At 42.0% G+C, this 14,260-nt stretch overlaps 1 pseudogene; it reads right to left on the reverse strand.

Moving 5' to 3' along the window:
- The window catches only part of LOC117301773, a 41,089-nt pseudogene that overhangs the window by 3,756 nt on the left and 23,073 nt on the right, over positions 1-14,260 (reverse strand).

Consider the following 14,260-nt stretch of genomic DNA (forward strand, 5'->3'; position numbering starts at 1 on the left):
CAGGAGGACCGAGGAAAGCTTGTTGAAAGTTGCACAAAGGCACACGAGGGCAGACGAAGTTGGGCCGAAGGAGTACAAGAGGGAAAGGAAGGAGGAAAGACATCAAGATTGGAGGAACAAACCACTTCATGGCCGGTTCTTGAGGTGTACTGAGGAAGTGGCCAGCAGCAAGTCATGGAATTGGTTAAAGAGTGGAGAACTAAAGAAGGAAACAGAGGGCTTGATTACTGCGGCGCAAGACCAGTCTCTAAGGACAAATGTAATGAAGGCAAGGATAGAGAAAGCAAACGTCTCTCCTATGTGTAGAATGTGCAATAAAGCAGAGGAGACTGTATTTCATATTGTTAGCGAATGCAGTAAGATGGCCCAGACGGAGTACAAAGGAAGACATGACAAGCTGGCCAAGGTGATTCACTGGGATCCGTGTAAGAAGTATGGTGTCAAAGTGCTTGCGAAATGGTACGACCATGTTCCGGAGAAAGTTGTAGAGACCGACCAGGTCAAGATCCTATGGGACTTTAACATTCAGACCGATCATGTTATACAACATATGCGTCCGGATGTTGTGCTATTAGATAAGACGAAGAAGATGTGTCATCTCATTGACATAGCTGTGCCAGGTGATATAAGGGTAGCTTCGAAGGAGATGGAAAAGATCGAGAAGTACCAGGACCTGGCAAGGGAACTTCGTAAGATTTGGCAGGTAAAGGTAAAAGTAGTCCCCGTGGTGGTTGGAGCACTTGGCACCATTCCCAAAGCACTGGGGAAACATCTAGATGAAATAGGGACAAATGTGAGGGTAGATTTGTTACAGAAGGCAGCGCTTTTGGGAACAGCGAGGATCCTGAGAAAGACCCTTGAGATCTAAGGCTACGGGACGTAGCCCGACTCGAGGAGTTACCAGCACAAAGGAAAATGAGATCTTTCTTTTGCATACTGTGATAAAATTAAATAATAATAATAATAATAATAATAATAATAATAATAATAAACCGTTTTTATAATGCGCATTACACACGGAGTCCCAATGCGCTGTACAAAGTCAAAATTAGATAGACTTTAACAAGTGAGTTTTGAGAAGGCGTTTGAATAAATCCAGAGTTTGTGCGTCTTTGATGTTAAGGGGGAGTTTGCTCCAAAGACTAAGAGAAGACGTGGAAAATGCACGTTGGTCGTAAACTTAGTTGAGGCCGATGAACAGGCAAGTAGAGATTGTGATTGGGAACGGAGATTTCTTGAAGGCTGGTATTTGTGAATAAGTTCTGACAAATAAGTAGGTGCGTTGCCATGGATACAGGTATATGTCAGAAGGAGGGTTTTGTACACAATCCGCTGTCTAACCGAAAGCCAGTGTAAGTCCGAGAAAATTGGTGACATATGGTCACAGGTTTTGGATCGTGTGACTTATATACCGCTTCACACAACAGTCCCGAAGCGCTTTACAAAAATTAATGAGTAAACAGGTAAGTTTGGATAGTAAAGCTGACAAAGCTGTTGTTGATGATCTGAATGTCGAAGTTGCAGCCACAAAGATGTTAGGTGGACTCAACAGTGATATTGCTAAACTGACAAATAGAATAGACCTGATGCAGAAAGAGCCTGAGGAGATAGCAAAGCGTAAGAAAAATGCTGTTATCAGAGGGTTTAACCTGAGCATGATGTAGCCAATACAAGAAGTGATGATGACCAGATAATTGACTCTGTTCTCAGTACAGATATGAATGATTTGGATGCATGCAACAAATTATTCAAAAGTATAGGGGGAACTGACATTGTACCAAAGGCGGTGCATTGACTAGGAAGAAGAAATTCAGACGGTAAACCCAGACCATTAAAACTCCGTCCTAATTGTTGTTATTTTACCACCTCCTTTTTAGTTTTATTATCATGCTATTATTTTAGTCCAACCCACCCTGAGTTCAATTGTTCATTTTTTTTGTGCTTACTGCTTTTATTTTGACTGTCATTTTTTAAAATTTTTTTATTTGTCTTGCATTTTAAAACAAGCCTTTCTGTCTTCTGTAAATGTTTCATATTGGTTTGCTCCGTATCCTTTGCATTATATTATTATTTTTATTTCACTTAATTCCACTTAATTTCACTTATTTTAAATAATTGAATTGATAATGGGGGTACATCGATTCTATAAATTTGTGTCTATTTTTTTTCTAAATACTTGTATGACATCTCCTTTGTTTCAGACTATGTGAAAAGTTACAGAAGCTTCACCTGGATAAAGCTTGTGGACCGAATGGACAGCAATGCCAACTTGTATGACATCTCCTTTATTTCAGACTACGTGAAAAGTTACAGAAGCTTCACCTGAATAAAGCTTGTGGACCGAATGGACAGCAATGCCAACTTGTATGACATCTCCTTTATTTCAGACTACGTGAAAAGTTACAGAAGCTTCACCTGAATAAAGCTTGAGGACCAGATGGACACCACTGCCAACTTGTATGTATGACATCTCCTTTATTTCAGACTATGTGAAAAGTTACAGAAGCTTCACATAAGTAAAGCTTGAGGACCAGATGGACACCACTGCCAACTTGTATGTATGACATCTCCTTTATTTCAGACTATGTAAAGAGTTACAGAAGCTTCACATAAGTAAAGCTTGAGGACCAGATGGACACCACTGCCAACTTGTATGTATGACATCTCCTTTATTTCAGACTATGTGAAAAGTTACAGAAGCTTCATATAAGTAAAGCTTGAGGACCAGATGGACACCACTGCCAACTTGTATGTATGACATCTCCTTTATTTCAGACTATGTGAAGAGTTACAGAAGCTTCACCTGAATAAAGCTTGTGGACCAGATGGACTTCCGGCGTAGTTCCACAAGATTGAAGGGATGCGAACATTACACCACTCTTCAAGAAAGGCTCAAGACTTAGTCCCAACAACTACAGGCCAGTATCACTCACAAGTCAGGTGGTGAAGATTTTGGAGAAGATTGTGTATGACCAACATATGGAATTCATTGTTGATGATAGTATCTCCTGTGAGCAACAAGGCTTCCAGAAAAATATGCTCCTGTGTGACGCAGCTTCTTTAATGCCTCTGTGACTGGACTGTAGCACACGACAAAAAAAACCTGGTGTTGACGTAATCTACTTTGATTTTCGAAAGGTCTTTGACACAGTGCCCCACAAGCATCTACTGTACAAGCTTCATCATCTTGGTATAAGACGACATGCTTCAGCCTATATTGAAGGTTTCCTGAGCCGCCGTAGACAGAGAGTTGTACTCAGAAATGGAGTCTCCAACTGGAAACCTGTAACAATCAGAGTTCCACAAGGATCCATCCTAGGACCTATCTTGCTCTATGTGAATGACATTCCCGATTATGTATCCACCACCGCAAATATGTTTGCCGACGATACTTAAGTCTACAGTAAAATAAATGACATTACAGATTGTGACACCTTGCAGAATGACTTAAATTCTCTTGCTGAATAGTCCAAATTATGGCTGCTTGAATTTTACGCAGAGAAATGTGTTGTTCTTCGCATCAAGCAATCCCTCGACTACCAATACCATTACTCATTGAATGGAGTCTATCTACAAGAGGTTGAGGAACAGAAAGACTTGGGTATCAAAGCTTGTAACACCATGGCAATCTTCTGTCAAGGCACATCCAAGACATTGTGAAAAAGGCTTGACAGAAGATTGCCATGGTCAGAAGATGCTTCTCCGGATTTGACGAGGAAAAAGTCACCATCTTATATTAAGTCCCTCATCCATCCGGCTCTAGAGTATGCTTCGTCTGCCTGGAGCCCATTAGCCAAAAGTTATGAAATAACTAGAAAAGGTGCAGAAAAGATGCCTACGCCTGTGCAAACGAAGATGTTAAGTTGGAATCTTTGCAAGAGAGGAGGACAAACACAGACCTGATTGAAACCTATAAATGTTAATGGGTTATAAAAGACACCGGCTGACAAGTTTTACTCCCTCCTCCACAAAGAACTAAGAGGATATTCAAAGATTTTTTTCGTCAGAAGTACTAAATCAAAATTGGCAGGCCACTTCTTCTCAAATAGAGTGGTAAGAGTTGGCAACAGTTTGCCAGAGTCACTAATTTCTGCACCAAATGTGGCTACATTCAAGAGACAAATGAGAGTTCTGCCCAACAGCGAAAAAGAACTAACCAACCAAGTATACATGGTATACCAAGTATACGTACAAGTACAAGTAAGTATATAAAAAACGATTGTCGTTATTTTTATTATTAATCGGCACAGCAGAGAACCAACGCACAACTCAACTCACATATGGCCCCGACCGGGAATCGAACCGAGGTCACCTTGGTGAGAGGCGAGCACTTTATGCACAAGCCAACCGTGCCACTCAATACGTGTGTAGATGGTAAATTTGCATCCGGGATAAAGAATATTAGTTTGAGTCCTGTGAAAAAATATCACAGGCATATTACTCGGGTGGGATTCGGCCCCACGACCTTTGCAATTCTAGAGCAGTGTCTTACCAACTAGACTAGCCCGGTAGCTAGAGGCAGTTGGAATCCTATTCTACTCTAGAATGCCGGGGTTGTGGTTTCAATACAGTTTCTATCATTTGGATGATTTGAAATGTTTCATTATCACAAGCATTTGTGAAGAGTAAAAACCAAAATCAAATGATTTACCCCTACCACCACTGCAATTAAAGGCAGTAGACACTATTGGTAATTACTCAAAATAATTAGGAGCATAAAAACCTTGGATGGTAACTAGCAATGGAGAGCTGTTGATAGTATAAAACATTGTGAGAAAAGGCTCCCTCTGAAGTAACAAAGTTTTCAAGAAAGAAGTAATTTTCCAAATTAGATTTTGAGGTCCCGAAATCAAGCAAAGCACACAACTTCGTGTGACAAGGGTGTTTTTTTTTCCATTATTATCTTGCAACTTTGACGACCAATTGTGCTCAAATTTTTACAGGTTTGTTATTTTGTGCCTATATATGTTGAGATACACCATTAAGTGAGAATACTGGTCGTCGACAATTACCAATTAGTGACCAGTGCCTTTTTAAAACTTTAAAACAAACTTACAAATAGTCGTACTCCTTCCGTCCGTAGCCACTTATCATCGTAAATCGGCTTCATCTCCTCAACAGCAACCTCAGCCCAGCGACCCCGCTTCGAGAACAGATCAAAGATTCGCCGGAAGGCACTGGGCGTGGGTAGGAGGTTGAAAGGTGGAGGTACCCGTAGGTCATCCTGGAGGAACGTCATCCACATTGCGTAGCAGGAGAACATCCACTGCTGGTCAGCATTCTCCTGATCGCAAAAAACAAAAAATTAAGTGAGATTTTAAGTTTGCATGGCTTGTCGTGGACATTCTTGCCTTGGTCATTGAGCCAATAAACATTCCATTAATATTTCTCAGCTCCCTGGGGAGTATACAACCTGGGCAACAGTAGTGCTCCAAAGACTTTTTCATACACAAATTCAACCTCTACCATCGCAGGTACCCGTTCTTACCCCTAGGGATGAAGAGAAGCAGTTAAAGGCAGTGGACACTATTGGTAATTACTCAAAATAATTATTAGCATAAAACCTTTCTTGGTGACGAGTAAATGGGAGAGGCTGATGGTAATAAACCTTGTGAGAAACGGCTCCCTCTGAAGTGCCATAGTTTCCGAGAAAGAAGTAATTTTCCACGAATTTGATTTCGAGACCTCAGATTTAGAACTTGAGGTCTCTAAATCAACCATCTAAACGCACACAACTTCGTGTGACAGGGGTGTTTTTTCTTTCATCATTATCTCGCAAGTTCGATGACCGATTGAGCTCAAATTTTCACAGGTTTGTTATTTTATGTTTATGTTGAGATACACCAACTGTGAAGGCTAGTCTTTGACAATTACCAATAGTGTCCACTGCCTTTAAAGTAAAGCATCTTGCCCAAGGACAGAAGTGCCATGACTTGGATTCGAACCCAATGACTTAACCACAAGAGCTAGAATTCGATACTCTCAACCACTCGGCCATGACACCCAACTTGGGTGGTACAATATGGACCACTGGTGCGTAAAGAGCTGGCTTCTCACTAATGTGGAAGTGTCATGGCCGAGCGGTTAAGACGTGGGGTTAAACTAGTCCTTAATCCGAGCACCGCGGGTGTCCAAAAGATCAACATGACTTAGTCCAAAATTGGCTTGCGTTCACACAGTGAGTTTATTCTGGTCAAGCGGACTAAACTAGCCCACGATGTTGATTATTGGGTCATGCATCGGCGACCTTACCATTGCTGGTTCCGGTTTGTTACATTGTCCATGCGTTTACCACAGGGTTTCGATCCCCTATCGTCTCTACGAACCTCATGGTCATCATGTATTCCATCTTTAAAGACGGCAAAATCACTTTATATCCTTGCTTAGCCCCAGCACAAACGCAATTCTATTGTGCCCGCTAAAGTTTCCGTTCCGCACTGCCCTCGATGAACGAAACATTTACACGTTGTTGTTTAAAGCTTCAAATTAATTTCGAGTGTGAACTTTTGTAAGTATATCACAACTTAGTCATTGAGAAGTCGTAGCCTACACACATTCTCATGTTACGTTAAAAATTGTTTTTCAATTCAACATTAGTCTGGTACTCGTATTACTGTTACGTAAAGTTGTTGAGGGCAGGAACCAGATACAACCTAGTTTTCGAACCCAAACTTTGGTCTTAATTGTCGATCCCGTGTGTGTAACTTAGCTGTGATTAGATGCCACTTTCTTCAAAGCAAAACCTGTTCGTTATCATAAAGTAGCGTTTCGTACAGAAGAAGTGAATTTAAAAACTAAATAGTGCTACTAAAAATGAGAACTTGTTTTCGTGCGAGGTCCATTTTAAACATTTTCGGCGAAGGGGAATACCAGGGCCCCAACACTTAATGGTAACATAAAGGGAAGGCAGCGGAGAGACGCAAGGAGATATTATAGTATAGCTCCATGGATTCATGCAGACACCACCCAATACTCGCAGCCGATCCATCCATACACGTGGAATGACGTCACCTTTGTTGCCGCGGTCATTTGGGCTAAAATAGACCGGAAGTAGCAGGTCAGTTGCGTTCCAACGATGGTTTACTGGGCCTCGCAGCGGGGGTTGGTCGTAAAACCTGGGCTAAGTTAGGCTAGTCCACCAATTTTTTTGGTTTAGTTTAGCCCAGCTCAGTGGGTCAAATTAACCCTCGCGGACCAGAATATTGCGTTCCCACGCAGGGTTAGTTTAGCACTTTTGGATTAAGGACTAGTTTAACCCCACGTCTGAACGTACCCATAGAGCACCGAATTCAATCTCTGGTGTTTCTGATCAGCAGAGTGTGGGTTCGAATCCCCAGCCGTGACACTGTATCCTTGAGCAAGACACTTAACCATTGCTTCGTCCTTCGGATGGGACGTAAAGCAGTTGGTCCCATGTGTTGTGTAACGCATGTAAAAGAACCCAGTGCACTTATCGAAAAGAGAAGGGGTTCGACCCGGTCTTCCTGGCTGTGGCTGCTGTATGCGCCGCAGCACCTTGTAAACCATGACAAGGTGCTAAATAATTGGGTCTCAGAGTTCATCACTGCAATAACCTATCTTTCTGAAAGTTTGTATACACTCAGCGCCTTGAGTACCTTGTTTGGTAGATACGTGCGTTATATAAGACTTCGATATTATTAATGTGACCCTGATTCGATTCTCAGCTGAGGTCCTATTTGAGGAGTTATGCATTGGGTCTCTCCTATGCCATATGCCATGTATGCCACAGGGGTTTTTCTCAAGGCCCTCCAGTTTTCTCCCCCTTCATGAAAAATCAAACACATTTCTGGTTGTGCTCCGCTGCCGTGTTCATATATTGGTTGCTGTGGCTAGATGCCAGAGGCACCCTTACATGCCAGCAGCTCAAACACGTTGTAGCCACGCCCTTCACAGTTCAGCTTCTCTGCTGCGTGTAAGGATGACTAGGCCTCCCAAATGATTAATTATAAATATCAATAATGTAAATCACAGTAGTTATTTATTGTACCTCAATTTCGTTGTAAACGTTGCTCCATACAGCAATCAGAGCATTGAGGAGTACAATAATGACCAGGACGTAGAACGAAGCGTAGAGCAGAGAGCCGGACGTTTCTTTGACTACAGCTTCCGGGGGTAGATGTAACTCAGTCATCGGCATCAGACCAAACACTGACCAGTACAGGGTAATCAAAGAATGGAAAATACTGTGGAAAGAAAAAAAAAAACAGTTTTATAAAACACAGTTTGATCCCATGTCCTGTGGGCATCTAAAAGACAGTGGACACTAGCTGCAATTGCTCAAAATAATTGTTAGCATAGAAACTGACTTGGTAACGAGCAATGGAAAGCTGTTGATAGTTAATAACATGTTGTAAAAGAGCAAGGTAATGACACTCTCAAATAATATAAGGCTTCAGGCCTGAAGAGCACAAAGAGCAATGGAGAGGCAAATGCTACGTACATCTCAATTAAAGGAACACGTTTATAATACATGTAACAATAATAATAATAATAAGACTTGTAATGCGCACATATCCACCCTGCTGGGTGTTCAAGGCGCAGTAAAACCCAAAACAAAACAAAAAACAAAACACAACACAAAGAAAAACAGAAACAACAAAATTAGTCATTGAAAACCTGTGACATAAGATAAGTTTTGAGAAGAGACTTGAATTTTGCGGTAGAAACACAAGATCGAAGATTAAGTGGTAGAGAGTTCCAGATGCGTGGCGCGGCTGAAGAAAAAGACCTGTCACCCCATGAGTGTCGAGACTTGGGTTCAATGAGGAGAAGCATGGAACTTGATCGAAGATTCCTTGATGGAGTGTAAACTTGAAGCAGTTCAGAAATATAGTGGGGAGCCTTGCCATTAAGAGCTTTGTGGACAATGAGCATCAGCTTGAAGATGATTCGTTGAGAGATAGGGAGCCAGTGTAGTTGTTTCAGAATGGGGGTGATAGAACAGGATTTTCTAGACAGTGTCACAATGCGGGCAGCAGTATTTTGGAGCCGTTGAAGTCAGGAAATCTGGTTGTTAGGAAGACTGTAGAGAAGAGCATTGCCGTTGTCAAGAAGAGAAGTAACAAATGCGAGAATGACCTTTTCAGTGGCACTTTTGTCCAAGTACTTGCGAATCTTACCTATATTCCTGATGTGATATGATGATAAACGAACAATGTTGTTGATGTGTGGCTGAAGTGTCATCGATGAATAAAAAATAACCCCTAAGTTCCGAGCTTTCAGCGAGGGAGCTATCCGAGCATCACCGATGGAGATGTATGGCACTGAAACCTTAGTTAACTGTTGACGTGACCCAAATAAAAGGAACTCTGTCTTATCATCATTTAACTTCAGGAAGTTTTGTTGTGTCCAACGTCGAATCTCTTGGATGCATTTCTCAAGTCTTGCAATAGATGCATTGGCGTTTTCTTGAGAAGATTTAAACGTGATGTATAGCTGAGTGTCGTCTGCGTACACATGGTAATTCAGATTAAATTTAAGGATGATGTCACGAATCGGTAAAGTGTACAGCGTAAACCACTGCGGGCCGAGTACCGACCCCTGTGGCACAGAGTAGTTCAAAACAACAGGGTCGGATATCGCAGTGCCAATAGTATACATGCTGAGTTCTATTGTGGAGATACGATTTGCACCATGCTAGGGCTGTGTCCTCTATGCCAAGGTGATTCTGGAGCCGAGAGAGAAGGATGTTATGATCAACAGTGTCAAAAGCAGCACTCAAGTCTAGCAGGACTAGTGCTGTAAGGTTACCATTGTCCATAGAAGAAAGAATATCGTTGCTCACACGGACTAGTGCAGCCTCGGTCCCATGGAAAGGCTTGTATGCTGACTGGAACACGTCGGACAGGTTGAAAGTATGAATGTGATCAGAAATACGTGATGACACTACTCGTTCGATGACTTTTCCAAGATATTTTAAGTTTGCAACCGGTCTGTAGTTTTTGAATATCTCCTTGTCCAGGTTTGGTTTCTTGATGAGCGGCCTGATGTAGGAAACTTTGAGGCTATCAGGGAAACAACCGGAACTGAGAGATTCGTTTACAAGCTTAGTGATGTAGGGTACAAATATATCAATGTTTTGCTTTATCATGGATGTTGATACTGGATCCAGCTCACAGGATTTTGAAGGAGATTTCATAATAACCCTTTGAATTTCAGCAACAGTGGCAGGCTCAAACACAGATAGTCTACACTCTGGTTGAAGATGTGGCAATGTCTGCGGCACGTTGTAAGGGACTGATGAAAATGATGAGCGGACGTCTGAAATCTTGGTGACAAAGAATTTCTGGAACTCATTTGCCAAGTCCTGGTCATTGTAGGTGGATGGAAGGACAGGGGTTTTGGGTTTGAGCAACAACTTACCAATTATCTTGAAGAGCTTCTTTTGATCTCCTGAGGATTCTTGTACTTGATATGAATAATGGATGATCTTTGCCTGGTTGATCAAATTCCTAACTACTTTACATTGGTTGCGATATTCTTGTCGTTGTATTGCCAATTTGCCATTTTTCCGCCACTTCCGCTCCAGTTGACAACAGATCTTTCTCGCTGTACGAATATCATCATTGAACCAGGAGACTTCAGTTCGGACCTTGACTGATCTCGTTTTCCAAGGTGCGTATTTATCCAAGATGTCACTGACTGTACTCTCATATTGGCTGACATAGGAATCCAAGCAGTCATGATCAACTTCTAGATTTGCTAAATGAGTGCCTATGTCGCGGAACACTTCGGGAGGTTTCACATGTTTCCATTGTCGGCTCTTTATAGTGACGGTTGGGACTTTGGGCTTGCACAGGCTCAAGTTACACATGACTGCATAATGGTCAGATAATCCAGGTAGAATAACAAAGTTTGAGACAATTGGTGGGGAGATTTCACGAGTTATGACAAGGTCCAGGCAATGACCGAGACGATGAGTCGGCTCCTTGATATGCTGGGTAAGACCAAAAGCTTGAAGTAGATGCTTAAACTGGTTTGCATTGGTGTTGTGGACGTCATCAACATGAATGTTAAAATCACCGGTGATGATGATTTCCGATGGATGAAGCAGATATTCCAAAATCAAATTCTCAAATTCCCTTAGAAAACTTGAGAAAGTCACATGTTGGCCGTTTGAATCCCTTTCAGGTCTGTATACAATGACAAGGCGAACAGATTTAGAGTTTCCGGAAACTTCAGCATGAAGAGATTCAAAAGTTGCGTCATTACTTTTCACAGAGACAGATAAAGTAGATCTGTACAGTATTGGATGTACTGTACGTTGCCTTGGATCGGTCGAGTTGGTCTTTGAAAAGCGTTTGTAACCGTTAGTTATAAAATGCATATGGTTAGAAAGATGTTTTAAAAGTAGAATACAATGATCCACACACATTTGCCTCGAAATTGGGTAGTTTTCCTTTTACTTTGCGAACTAACACGGTCAGCCATTTATGGCAGTCAAAAATTTGACTCCCATAAATGGCCGACCGTGTTTGTCGACGTGGTAAAAAGAAAACCACACAGTTTCGAGTGATACTTGTGTGGATCTATATGTTCTACTTTTAAAATATCTTTCTAATCATATGCATTTTATAACAAATGGTTACAAACGCTTTTCAAAGACCAACTCGACCAATCCAAGGCAATGTGTTCCTTTAAGGACAGGATAAAATGCACAGAAATACGAAAGAAAAGAGTAAGAGACATCATTAGGACAAAAATAAAACAGCTGAGTGGAGATGGGCTGAGCAAACTGCCCAAAGAAATGACAAGAGATGGACAACAAGAATAATGGATTGGCAACCAAAGGACAGGGAAAAGGAAAAGAAGTAGACAGAGAAGAAGATGGAGAGATGACATCAGGGTTTATGCAGGAACAACATGGACCAGAACTGCAAGAAATAGAAATGAACGGTGTTTACTAGCCTTTAGTCAAGGCGCACGTTGCACCCCCCAGATGTCAAGCACGACCCCAGATATCAAGCACCAAAACATGACCAGCGTGAGCAACAAAGTTTTTCGTTTTGTGGCATGATGTTTTTCTTTACTTTTTGCCACAGATTTTGGTGAGAGAAATGTAACGCACAATGCATGAGCGTGATGAGAAGTGGCCAATAAGAAGACACAATCACCATTGTTCACACGTCGCGTGCACGCCCATAACCCACACACAAATATTGGTGCACTGCAAAGTCACATGCCGAGGGCAACACACAGAAAGTGCATATGAACTGATCAGATAAACGAGTTATACCTAAAGGCGCTTCACACCTTCGCCACTCGCGCTGGTCTTTTTTCATGCTTGATATCTGGAGGTGCCGCTGCCGCGTGCACCTTGATTAAAAGCTAGGTATTTACATGAGGAGAGCTATATCTTACACTGGATTAAAGGAACACGTTGCCTTGGATCGCACGATTTGGTCTATGAAAAGCATTTGAAACCGTTTACTATGATGTTTTAAAAGTAGAATATAATGATCCACACAAGTATCAATCAAAATTGCACGGTTTGCATTTTACGTCGCGAACTAACACGGTCGGCCATTTATGCAAGTCAAATGTTTGACTCCCACAAATGGCCGACCGTGTTTGTCGACGAGATAAAAGGAAAAACCACGCAACTTCGAGGCATATTTGTGTAGATCATTGTATTCTTATTTTACAACATCTTTCTAATCATGCATTTTATAACAAACAGTTACAAACACTTTTCAAAGACCAACTCGACCGATCCAAGGTAACGTGTTCCTTTAACACAGGCTAAATGATGATGATGATGAAGCATGTGTTTGGGTGTAACTGCCTGTTATTAAACTTACCTTGAAAAGCTGCCGATTCTGCTTTCATCCACGTAGTGCGAGTACGTCAACGTCAATCCAACAGCAAACGATCCCAGCACGGTCCCAACGACAAAAAAGAAATGGAACGTCCTGATTATCATACTAACGAGGGAGATCTGCAGTGGACCAATCAGATCGCTGATCACGCAATACGGTAACATGCGCAGAACCGTAAATGCAGTCGCCAGGGCAAACATAGCTCGCCCCATGATCTGCGGGTGGTCCCAGGTCTGGTTGAGGAAGTCTTCAGTTTTGTTGTCAAAGTCAGCTGATAATAGGGTCTTATCGATGGTGTTGTATGATGTTCCCCCGCACCCTCCGGCTCGGCGTCGTGCCGTTTAGTTCATATACCTCCGCACATGCTCCTTGATCTGTCCCTTTGTCGTCTGGTTGATTTGCATCTCTGTTTTGTCGATCTCACCGATAACGTAGTCGCCAATTTCAGCATGTTTGACATCTGTGAAATTCCTCTCGACGATGGATGGCTGTAGCTCTGCGGATCTCCTGAAATGAACAGTGCCCTCGGTGGTCGTCATCAAGGCATCTGCTGCAAACGGGATTGTCTGTATGGAGTTTTTAAAAAAGTAATGAGTAAGAGTTATATGAGACCTTGATTTTACAAAGTATACGAGAGCTTGATTTTACAAAGTATATGAGAGCTTGATTTTACAAAGTATACGAGAGCTTGATTTTACAAAGAGGTAAGGCTGGTCTAAGGGAAACTAAAGAATTTTTGAGTTTGGCTACAAAAACTTGTAAGGTAGGTGTGTTTAAGTTGAAATACTTAGGTCATTATACTTAATGGATGAGCAGTTAATCTGCCAGGGGTTTGTGCATGATCCACTGTCATTGAAAAGGGAATAACATGGAGATAACAGGTGTGAGTCGCTAGAGGAAAAGTGATGTTCTGGTCTCTATCTCTAATCACAATTATATAACCACTTCAGGTAAGTATTTTTAAAACTAATCTGTGTCCAACTACAGTTTGATTTTTCAGAAATTTTTGGAGCTTCTTGAGTTATCATTTTCCTGTGAACTACATTGGGTGCGTTCGATTAGCTTCCCTGTGTCGACCACGCAGTGCTCAATCAAGTGAGCCCCTGCCCTGCGCTAAACTAATGATCACTCACCCTCTTGTGGTGATGTCATGCACCTGGGGCCAGCCCCAAGTGACCCATCCCACAAGCAGGGCACTTGGGGCTGAACCAGGAAAGCCCCTGGAATGATGTCCGAGTTAATTGAACGTACCGGGGGCAGACCGGGATAGACCAATGCAAGCCAATTGAACGCACCCATAAAAAACACAGCCGAGTTCACCTATAGATGACAAACTCGGTCCGTACTGGATTATATCGTTGCTACAATCAGGGGTGAGAGTCATTACTAACGAAAAAGTCTGGAACTTGCAGACTTGGATA

The sequence above is a fragment of the Asterias rubens genome, chromosome 17 (assembly GCF_902459465.1).
Source record: "Asterias rubens chromosome 17, eAstRub1.3, whole genome shotgun sequence".
NCBI lineage: Eukaryota > Metazoa > Echinodermata > Asteroidea > Forcipulatida > Asteriidae > Asterias > Asterias rubens.